Genomic DNA, 12380 nt, shown 5'->3' with positions numbered 1-12380 from the left:
GGAAATAAAGATATTGTGTCCATCTACAACTAAAAAATATTAAAAAAAAAAAAAAACAAACTGCAGTGTAAAGCCTCATCTTATAGCTTCAGTGTTTCTGAATGGCAGCAAAAGAGAGTTCTAAATGTATGGAAGTTCACTGAGTTGATTCAGAATTTGGGGCTGGACAAATGTTTGTGTGCCCTCCTTAAGCCAGCTGGTCTGATGTTCTTTGAGTTTATTAAAATAAAGTGATTTTCTCCTGGGGGGGGGGGATTCTTTTAGTACCAGGGATTGAACCCAGGGCTACTTAACCACGAAATCACTTTTCTAGCCTTTTTATTTTTTATTTTGGGATAGGGTCTAGCTAAGTTGCTTAGGGCTTCGCCAACTTGCTGCGGCTGGCTTTGAACTTACCACCCTCCTGCCTCAGTCTTCCAAGTTGCTGAGATCACAGGCTTATGTTACCAGGTCTGTCTCTCTTTTGATGCTTTAATGCGTCTACAAGAAAATTTGAAATTATACATGCAGCTAACATTATATTTTTAGGGAATGGCACTGGGTTACAAAGCATTGGTCTAAGGCAATGATAAAGGAAATGGAAAATATAAGAGTGTAGAAGTCAAATTGGTAGAACCTAGTGATTTGTTAGGAAATTTGAAGAACAATCAAAGGCTACACAAAGCCCATGAGCATGTTGAATTGGATATCCTCAGAAAGATTCAGCTGGAGATGGATGAATAGGTCAGGATGCAAAGGGTTCACTTGATGCTTTGACTATAATCCTCGTCACTTTGAAACTTACATAGTTTTTTCTTTTCCTCAAACTTCTTTTCCTTGACCTTCTCCCTGATCTTCTTTTCCCTGATCTTCTCCTTCCTGATCTCTCCTTCCTAATCTCATTTTCTCTGAATCACCTCTTTAAAAGCCCCCTGTCCTGCTGATGGGCAGAATTCCAGCATTTGGGACAGGAGTCCCCTGTGTTTCTCCTTTGCCAGGAAAGCAATAAACCTTCATTTTCCTTTTTCTCAAAACTGTGTCCTTGTTATTTGATTGGCATCAGGAACAAGGACCAAGTTTTTAGCAACAAGGAACTGAAAACAGAGCTCTGAGCAGGAGGGATAAAGTTCAAGAAACTTCTTTGTATCAACTGAAGAGACAAAATTCCTAGGCCAGAATACTCCCAGGCACCTTCAAGGGCTGTTACTGCTTCTAAAGAGTCTTCCAAAGTCAGTACAGTGTAATCCCAGCAGCTCAGGAGGTTCTGGCAGCAGGATCGTGAGCTCAAGCCAGCCTCAGCAACTTAGTGAGGGAGTGGCTCAGTGGTTAAGTGCCACTGGTACCCTGGCACCAAAAAAAGAAAAGAAAAGAAAAGAAAAGAAAGGAAAGAAAGAAAGAAAGAAAGAAAGAAAGAAAGAAAGAAAGAAAGAAAGAAAGAAAGAAAGAAAGAAAGAAAGAAATGAATTACCACAGAGGAAGAACTTGTTGCCAGAGGTGAGAGATTATGGATGGGAATGGGAACTGAATACGGTAGGACATGAGGGACATTTTAGGAGTGAAGGAACTGTTCTATTTCTTGATCATGATGTTAGTTATACAACATTGTACATTAATCAAAACTCATAGTACTGTACACTAAAATGAAATTTACTATAAGTAAATAAAGCCTCAATAAACCCAACTTAAACAAAAAGAAACATATATGCACCACACACCTGTAATCCCAGCAACTCAGAAAACTGATGCAAGAGGATCACCAAGTTTGAGGCCAGCCTGGACAATTTAGCAAGACCCTAAGCAATGGCTGAAGATATTGCTCCTTCCATCCCCAGTACCAAAAAAGAAAAAGAAAAAGAAACAAAGAAATGTATATGCAATTGATGTATACATTGTATCATCTGGAATTTGGTGGATTGTTTTTTATTCACCTGAGTTTTACATATTTGTAATTCTACAGTGGTTCATTATTGTGGTACTTTAAAGAGTTTATCATAGCATATGTTTTGTTTCAGTACTGGGAATCAAACCCAGGATCTTGAGCATGCTAGACAACCTCTCTACCACCAACCCAGGGGTACTTTACTACTGAGCTATATCCCCAATCCTTTTTATTTTTTATTTTGGGACAGGCTCTCATTAAATTGCTTAGAGTCTCACTAAGTTGCCGAGGCTGGCTTCAAACTTGTGATCCTGCTGCCTCAGCTTCCCAAATTGCTGGAATTACAGGCATATGTAATTTTACTTCAAAATTTCAATTGACCCTTTTCAATCATTTTGTTTTTTTGCTAATATATACAAAACAATTTGCCTGTTTCTCATTTCCTTTATGCACATCTGTATTCAGAAGGAATAACATTCAAACTAAAGCCTAGAAGTACTACCATGGTTAACTAACACAGGGAGTTAGGAGGGGGTCCCAGAACTGAGCCATACATAGGCTGACACTCAGCTCATTGTTTCTTTTGCAATGTTGAGTTTTTTCAAGTCAGTTCAAAGTCACTGATCACGTACCTTTGTCAGACATCAGGTTCAGATACTATAATCTACCATTGAGTAACAGGTGGCCAGTACAGAATAGTGTACATTGGCACTCCAAGATGTGCCAGCAAACTTCTTTTAAAGATTGTTACATGTTTTGATTTAGGTCGTGTTCTTTAAAAGTCAGAGTCCATTCCAGTCACACCTAAGTACACCTGGGTGTGGTTTATGTTTCAATCGCTTTCCAAAGACTATTCTTCTTGGGCTAGGGAAGCATTAGACAGATCCCTGTTGCTCATTTTATATAAAGAGGACCACTCTTTACATATGGCTAAATTACAGTAAATACCCCTAATACAACCAAGTCCATGACTATGACTATGACTAATTTGGAAAAGAACACACCTAAAAGCAAGAGGAAATCAAAACCCCAATGTTCCATTTTGAAAAACACACCCAAAAGTACAGGAGAATAGGAAGCCAGAAATGGAAGAGAAAATTTTTTGCCATGCAATCAAATCTCTCAAAACAAAGGGTCATCATGGATTCACATTGAGATATCTATTCAAATTAGTTTGGATCACCTTGTTATGCTGGATCCACGTAACATTGTACCTATCACTTAATGCCTCTGCACTTCACTTTCCTCTTCCAAAAAATGAGAATAATCCAGGCCACAGTCCTTCTCAATTGCAAGAATGCTAGAGCTCTGAAAGATTAATGATTTTTGTTTTTGTTTTGTGATGCTGGGGATTGAAACCCCCAGGGCTTAATGCATGCTCGACTAAGGCTCCATCACCACACCAACCTACCCCCAGCCCAGATTAATGGGTTTTTGTAATACAATGGCTGCCCAAACCTAACCAAACTGATATAAGGTTGTTTATAATCTTTCCTCCCTTATTATGAAGATCCATAGATCTCACTGCACAAATATTAATCTAATAACAGGATATTGTTTCTGACTCTGAGGTTTTTTTTTTTTTTAAATAACTGGCTTTATATTGCCTATATAAAATATGAAAAGTTATGAACTCTAAAAATATCTGGCCCTAAGGGTTTCAGATTAAGGATTGCCAATCTATTAACTCCTATTCTGATTATTTCAAAGATGTTGCAAAGATTAATATGGTAACAGATAAGAAATACTTGGCAGCGTTAAAGGTGCTGTGCCTATCATAGGGAGTCCTGGGGATCCAAGTTTCTAGCACTCCTCCCCTGGGGAGGAGCCCTTCTCCTAATTTCCATCTTTGACCTGCCCTATGTCTTCTTTTTAAAATGTATAATTTATAGGTTTTTGGGTTTCACAAACTTCTACAATGAATAAATTACTTTTATATTGAGAAAAGAACATAAACTTTGTTTTTAGAACAAAATATTCTAAAATACTAGTAGAAAAGTTTATGTATTACAATAGGAATATCTCAAAGTACTACTCTTAAAAAGACAAACATGTTAATGATAACAAAAACTGAAAACTGGGGTTGGACGAGTGCTCAGTGGTAGAGCACTTGCCTAGGATCCATCAGGTCCTGGGTTCTATACCCAGTACTGCAATAAAAAAAATTTTTTTTGAAAAGTGTAATTGCAGTATAAAGATATTCAAAACCTGTTCATGAGAGCCCCTTCTCTATTTGAGACCAAGTAAAAAACTGAATGTGTTAAACTTGGGCCTTCCAGGGGATCTGTTGAGTATGCTGTGAGAGTCCAAAGGAAGAATGTGAAGTTGTTAGAGTGAATATTCTCCATGGCATCTTTTCTGGATGAGGGAAACAAAAAGAATATTTGAACAAAGAGAAAGAAAACTGCAGGAGTTTCAGAAAGTCTTATGCCTAGGAAACAAAACCCAGTTGGTAGAGTAGCCCATTGCCTAGCAACCTAACGAGGGTTTCATAAAGGTAGCATTTAAGTCCATAGGTCACCAGCATCAGCAAACACAAATTTAAGTTGGAGATTTTCTGCCAATTATTATAGCAAATCTTCAAAGGCCTTTCAAATAATCCTTCTTTAGAATGGAAGCTTCTAATATTACTGCTTGGTTGGAAACGAGAGTTTCGTCTTTGTTTTAAATTCCGTTAGACCCGGATTTCCCAAATTTACTTATTTATAAGTATGAGGCTGGGGGTATAGGTCAGTGGTAGAGCACTTGCCTAGTATGCAGGAGGCCCTGGGTTTGATCCCCAGCACCATGACAAATTAAAAATAAATAAATAAATAAACATTTTAAAGTATCCTCTGGGTTGTTTGTGAAATATATGGATTTCCTGAAATACTATGATTTAGTAGCTCAGGAATAGGGCCAAAGAATATATCATTTTAATGAGTTCTAGATGATTCTTGTGACCAGCAAGTTTGAAAAACATTCTTGTAAACTTTCATTTCCTTTCTAGTACTTCTTACTAGTTGTTTATTATAAGCTTACTTTTTAGATGACATATTAATGTCTACCCATACTTCCAAACAGTAAGTTTGATGAAAATGGGGACAGTGTCTATTCACTGTCATATCCCCAAGGATTAGTATGGTATCCAGCATATGTCTGCATATAAACTTTATGAGAACATAGAATATTATGATATAGTAAGAAATAGATATTTGGTCTCTGACCCCAATTCCTGGCACAGAGCTCCCAAAACTCATGTAATCTCCTGAGTGATACAGTGATGGTGCATCTTTTCTGATATTTGGACTTTGACCCTGATGACTGACACAGAGCTGCTAATTTCTTGGAATTTCCTAGGTGACAGGAACATCTTTTGTTCCAGTGAGGTGATTCCGAGTGGACTTTAGATAAGGGCTGGTCAGAAAAAGACCAAGATGTGATAAGAAGTTTGATATTTTCAGCCCTATCCCTATTTTCCAGAGAGAGGAGAGAGGCTAGAAATTGAGTTACTAATAGATCACGTATATAGGATAATGCCAAGTGCCTCCATAAAATTCCTGCATTATTGGGTTCAGAGATCTTCTCAGTAGGTTATCTATGTGCTGGGAAAATGGCACGTCTCCACTCCACAGATTCAGAACTCCTGGGTTCAGGACCCTTCCTTCCTATGTATCTCTTCATCTGGCTCTTCATTAAATTCCTTTATCATAACCGTTATTAATATAAAGTCATCCCTCAATATCCATGGACCTTCACAAATGCCCATATATACGCAGGGTTATTTGAGTCCTTTACATAAAGTGGCGAGAGATGTAACTCAGTGGTAGAACGCTTGCCTAGCATGTAGGAGGCCCTGGGTTTAATTCCCAGTACTGCAAAATATTTAAAAATAAAATAAATGAACTAAAATGGCATAGTATTTTTGCATGTCAACTATGAATAGCCTTCCATATGCTTTAAATCATCTCTAATTACTTATAATATCTGAAACAATGTAAATGCTGTGTAACTATTGTTTAGGAAATAATGACAAGAAATTCGCCTATATGTATTCAATGTAGATGCAATTTTTTTTCTAACTTAAAAATTTTTTTTATTTGCTCTAGTTAGTTGTACATGACAGTCAAATACATTTATACATTTGGACAGGTCATACATAATTGGAGTGTAATCTCTCTTTTTTGGATTATATTGTAGGATCACATAGGTCATGATCTGTGGTATGGATGCTGAGGACCCACTATAATGAACTGGTTGAGACAGTGTTTCCCTGAGAGCTGAGGGACTCTAGCAAATTTATCTAAGAGGATTGTGCGAACCTCTAGCTTGAAACCAAATCGGACAGAGTTGGAAACCTACTACTTGCAATTGGTGGCGGAAGTGTGGGGTTGTTTTGTAGGACTGGCCCTTAAACTCTAGAAGGTCTGCAGTAATTCCAGTTAGTGTAAGAATTGAACTGAATTTTCAGATACCTAGTTGGTGTCCCCTGGAGAATTGCTTGGTGTGTGGGGTGTTTGGGGTTCACATATATCTCCTGTTTGAAGTATTGTGTTGAGGGTGTGAGAATAAAAAGAAAAACCAGTTCATTTTTTTCTTTTTTTTTTTTGGTACTGGAGATTTTGAACCCAGGAGCACATAAACACTGAGCAACTGAGCAATATCCCTAGCCCTCTTAATATATTTTATTTAGAGACAGGGTCTCACTGGATTATTTAGGGCCTTGCTAAGTTGCTGAGGCTGGCTTTGAACTCATGATCCTCCTGCCTCAGCCTCCCAAGTCGCTAGGATTACAGGTTGTGCCACTGTACCCAACCATTTTTTCCTCTATTAGAGTCAACTATTACTACCTATGAATGATCAGCTGAAGGTAACATATGAAAAACTTAAAAATAAAATGATGGAAAGGAAACAGACTAAAACATCATTAACACCCTTTGTGGGGAGGGCACTGGGGATCAAATGCAGGGTCTCCACCATGCTAAGTAAGCTTTCTACATCCCCAGTCTTTTTATTTTTTTAATTTGAGACCGGGTCTCAGTAAATTGCCCAGACTGGCCTCCAACTTTCAATGGTGGCCTCCAACTTCTGCCTCAGCCTCCAAAGTAGCTGGGATTACAGGCATGTGCTGCCACCATGCTCGGTTGACATGAACACATTTCTTTAATCAATCAATGAATCAAAGTTTCTTTTGTCATATCTTCCTCAGGATGGAAGAAAAAGTTCTATCTCTGGAAAGCACAATGTGAATGTAAAATACCTTGTACTAAGGCAGGGAAACTTTATCTTAAGGAGAGTGCTGTGCAAAACTGGAAGAGGATTGCAAAAGAGGGCACACTGGCAGCCAGGCGCATAGAGACATCAAATTCATAGAGCAAACAAATACCCTGTCCATACCCACTTTTCTATCTTTTACTTTGGCAAAAATATTGCATGCTGATCTGATATGGAGAAAAAGGGGGGGAAAAAAAAAGATACGTCTTAACTTCCTGGCTCCTCGGAGGCCAGACCTGTGCGAAGTGATTGCCAAATGGGTCAGGGGCCACTATAACTGAGGGGTTCCAGTTTCTGCTAATATTTAGGCTCACCAAAAACTGAAAGAGCAAAGAATTTTGCAGAAATCTGGGGTTTGCTGTGGTGGCACATGCCTGTAATCCTAGAGACTCCAGAGGCTGAGACAGGAGGATTGCAAGTATGAGACCAGCTTGGGCAATTTAATGAGGTCCATCCTCAAAATAAAATTGAAAAAAGGGGTTGGGGGCATAGCTCCATGGTAAAACACTTTCTTAGTATGTGTGAAGTCCTGGGTTCAATCCTCTGTACCACCACCAAAAGAAAAAAGAAAGAATCAATCAATCAATTTGGGTCTGCAACCCCCAAAAGAAACTTCCTCTGGCTTTCATGCCAGAAAAGCACTTGATCACTGAGCTACATTCCCAGCACCTTTCTGTAGTTTTTAAAAGATTAAATTAAAGATGACTACTGAATATTAGCTGGTTGAAATGTGGTATTTGTGTGGATACATAGAGTATACATTAGGCCTACTACAGATCTACCATAAGCCTTTGCATACACAATCCTCACTGAATCAATTTGTCAGGACAAAATGAATTCTGGAAAGTAAAATATGTGGAGTCATCCCTCCTTCTCCAGTTGTAGCCTGCTTCTGTAACTCCACCACCATAACGGGGATGCCAACTCTGTCCTCGCTTTTGGTCATAATATCTACAGACACCTAAAAGTACTGTGACCTGGGTTTTTTGATGACCATGTTTGGCATTGCTCCCCACTCTTGACTCATGGTGAAGGCTTCACCAGTCACCCACATGCAAACTCAAGTGTAAAATGCCCAGGCTGTGGGCCTCAAATGACAGCTCACAAGCCAAATCTGATCACTTGTTGCTGTAAACGAATTTTTATCAGAACACAGACATGCACATTCATTAGGTATTATCTAGGTTGAGTTTGGAGTCACAATGGCAGTTAAGTAGTTAGCGTTGATATCGTCTGATCCATAAAATCTAAAATATCTACCACCTGTCCTTTTGGAGAAATTTTACCTATACTGAGCTAGATGCATAGGGCCAGATAATAATAATTAGTATAATGAAATTCTTTTTAAAAAATATTTGTTCATTTATTTATTTATTGGTGCTGGAGATAGAACCCAGGACCTCACACATGCTAAGCATTTGCTCTACCACTGAGCTACATCCTCAGCCCTACAAAAAGATTTTAAACATTGAAATTATCAGACAGATTATAAAACAATTATGACTACTATTATTAAAGAAATAAGAATCGAAGAAGACCTCAGAAGATGGAAAGACCTTCCATGTTCATGGATAGAGAGCATCAATAGTGTGAAGTGGCTATACCACCAAAAGCAATATACAGATTCAATGCAATCCTTATAATAACATTCTTATATGGCATTTATCATATGCCCAGCAATATCCTAAGTTCTTTGCATATGTTAATTATTTAGTCCTCACAACAATGCTATGAATTTAAGACAACACAGCTAGTAAGGGGCTAGCTTAAAAAAGGAAAGGTATTGCAAAATACAAAATACATAGGCTATTTTGAAGTTTCAAACTTTTTATTTATTTATTTATTTATTTATTTATTTATTTATTTATTTATTTATTTTCTTTTAAATTTTTCTGTGCTGGGGATTGAACCCAAGGCCTCAAGACCTCAGACATGCTAGGCAAACACTCTACCACTGAGCTACACCCCCAGTACACTATCACAAAGATTTTTAAAATGATGAACAAGATTATAATTTGGAAACTATAATAGAGCAACAAATGAATCATGATAGAAATTATGAGAATTGCATGATGTGGAAACTGGTTATTACTAATAATAACCTCCTGATCAGCTACTCCTTTTCTGTATGGGATTAGATAAAAAAGTAATATATAAGAAAAAGAAGATAGAAGTGGTATAAAATTGCTTTATTAAAAAAATGTTTTAACTGGGTAGAGTGAAGTACGCCTATAATCCCAGGTAATCAGGAGGTTGTAGCAGGAGGATTACAAGTTTGAGGCCAACCTCAGCAATTTAGTGAGGTCCAAAAGAGCTGGGGATGTAGCTCAGTGGTAGAGTGCTTACCTAGCACGTGTGAGGTCCTGAGTTCAATTCCCATTAACAAACTAGGTAATTAAAAATTTAAAAATATAATTAGTTCAGAACTTCTGCTATTTAAATTGGAATTTCTGCTTTGAGGTAGTAGTCACCTTAAGATAGTCTTTATTTATTAAATTTTTTTCAAAATATTTTTAAGACTTCCATTGGCAATTACCTTAAGGTCTAGTTCACTCACATAAGAATCCAAACATCTTTCACTTATAACTCCATAGCTATAGGTTTTAGTCTCAAGTCATACTATTTATATTATTTAGCTTCATGGTTCACTTTATGTACTAGGTATGGTTCCCAGAGATTTTTGACATCTTTCAAAAAGTAAATTCACCCTAAAGTAATTCCGAGAATAGATTTTCCACTGTCTTGCCCGAATAGTTTCACTGTTGTTCATCTGAACCTAGCATATAGGAAGTGCTCAAGAAATAACACCTTGCTCTGTGTGTGTGTGTGTGTGTGTGTGTGTGTGTGTGTGTGTGTGTGTGTTGCTAGGGATCAAATCCAGAAATACTCCATCACTGAGTCACTGGTCATCCCTAGTCCTTTTAATTTCATTTTGAGACAGGGTCTCACTAAATTGCTCAGGTTGGCCTCCAACTTGCCATTTTCCTATGTGGGATCTCTGGGGCCATGCCACCACACCTGAGTTACTTTTCAAAAAAGAAGTTTGAAAAAGTCTAGGGAAATGACAACACTGTTAGAAACTCTCTGTAGGTGACTATTTTGAGAGAGCAACATGAATTCTGTTCTTCAAATGACATGGATTCACTTCAACCAATGTTCTTCGAGGGCCAGGGCTAGCCACATCATCTGTGGAACCCAGTACAGAAGGGAAACGCAGGGCTCCTTGTTCAGAAAGCAGGGGGAAAGTGTCTTCTTCGTTCTGCAGTGACCTTTTCGACCTTTTGTCATATTTTTTCATTTATGAATCATCCTCAGGCTCTCTTGGGCATGTGGATACTCTCAGGGAGAATATAGACCCTTGCAGACACTGAGGACCCTGAACATTATTCCACAGCTGGACATAGGCACTCCTCATTTGCCCAGATGGGTCAGGAGAGCAGCACTGGTCACTGTGCCGGAGTAGAGGAGCGTCCCAGGGGGATGGAATCAGGTGGGAGCCTAGACTTCAGGACCCCGTAAGCATGCCCTTGGATCTCACTTAACAAAAGACAAATTCAAAGATTAATAATGAAGGAGTATGAGATAGTAAGTTCCAAGCATTAGGCTGCTCACGAAGAGGCCCTCCCAACAAACTACTGTGAGCTAGGTCCTCAGAGTCCTATGTGATCAAGACAAAGATGGTGCCTGTCTGGTGAATCTTTCTGCCTGACAGGGAGAGTAGACAAGAAAGAAGGAGAGTACTCTGCTGTGTATAAGAGCATCGATGGGAGTGGAGGCAAAGCTCCGGAGCCCTGGTCCTGAGGTCGAGGAATCTCAGACATACAGCCTGCTCCGTAAAGCCTAAAGCCTAAGGAGGAATAAAGGCAGCTGCAGATAGAGGAAACAGCACTTGAAGAACAAGGGCTAGAGAGCACAGGGCATTTCAGGAACAAAAAGAGGCTGACTAAAGGGGAAACACATTTCAGGGCTGGCAGATGAAGGATGGCAGCTTTCTGCATCATGTGAGTTCAAAGTGGTTTTTGAAGGCAATGGGGAGCCATTTGGAGGGATTTAAGACACTACGACTTGATCAGACTTGTGTTCATGTTAAGATTACACAAGGTGCACAGGAAGAGGTTCCAAAGGAAGGAAAGTTTGAAAAGGAGAGCTGTCGGGGTGAAAGGAAAGGAAGTGGAGATCAGCTTGGAAATCTACAGGATGCACCAGATAATGAGAGGGGCTCCCACCACGGTAACAAAGACCTAAGATATGGAAGATGAAGTTATGTGAATTCATTGCCATGTTCAGCTGCTAAATGGGGACCAGATATGTCAGAGAGCAGGTTATACTTGAGAGGTAGCGCTTCTTTGGGAGGAGTAGGCTAGATTAACTCTTGCCATCCATTGTCCTAGAATTATTATACAACATTGAGGCTTAATAGCTATTCTGGAGCCCATGGCCAGCATTCAGTTTCACACCCTTGTTAACAAAAGAACTTACTCCACAAAGCAAATTCAACAACCCTGAGGAAATGTGAACTGCGCAATTCTTTGGATAGATCAGAGGCAAAATATGAAGATACATGTTTCATTCTCTTGAAAAGCAGAAGATATGTGCGTATGTGTTTTCACATGTTATTTCCTCAGATAGAAGGGTAATAAACAAAATTTAGCAAAAGACTTGAACGGTTTAGGCCTGGACACATAGAATAACATCCAGAGGTAGTAAATGTCAGGGAGAGAGTAACTTAACATTCAATTTGCCCTACAACTTTTTGATCACCTGAACTACCTACAATATTTTAAGAATCCCCTAGCTAGTTTTCTGAGTGCAACTGATAATTTTAAAAGTAATTTTACAATCATGAATCTTCAGGTATTTGTTGAACTGTGTGGCAAGAACCTTAGGGGACAAAAGAGTTGGTCAGAGGAACGACAGTCTTGGCATCTGGGATCTTGATGGACATGCAGAATGATGCGTAATTGTGCACTTGAAGTTCGGGAAGCACCACTCCGAAGATTTTCTTCCTTAACTTAAATATATTCTCACTGGACTTGGAAAAGCCACAGGAAAGCACTGAGGGCAGAATTTTAAAAACTGCTAAATAATGTGATATGAAATGTTAAGGGTTGAATTATTTAATGAGTGAGGGTTATCAGCACTACTGATGTTCTCAACAGTTATCAGAACATTAATTCCATTTTGTTATTATTAATTTCATACTGCCTTATGTGTTGAACACTAATAAATTCTGTAAGGGTTAGGAACAAGGCCTATAAATCTCTGCATT

This window comes from Sciurus vulgaris (genome assembly GCF_902686455.1).
Source record: "Sciurus vulgaris genome assembly, chromosome: 16".
Taxonomy (NCBI): Eukaryota; Metazoa; Chordata; class Mammalia; order Rodentia; family Sciuridae; genus Sciurus; species Sciurus vulgaris.
The sequence above is the reverse complement of the archived record's forward strand: the minus strand, read 5'-3'. Positions refer to the sequence as shown.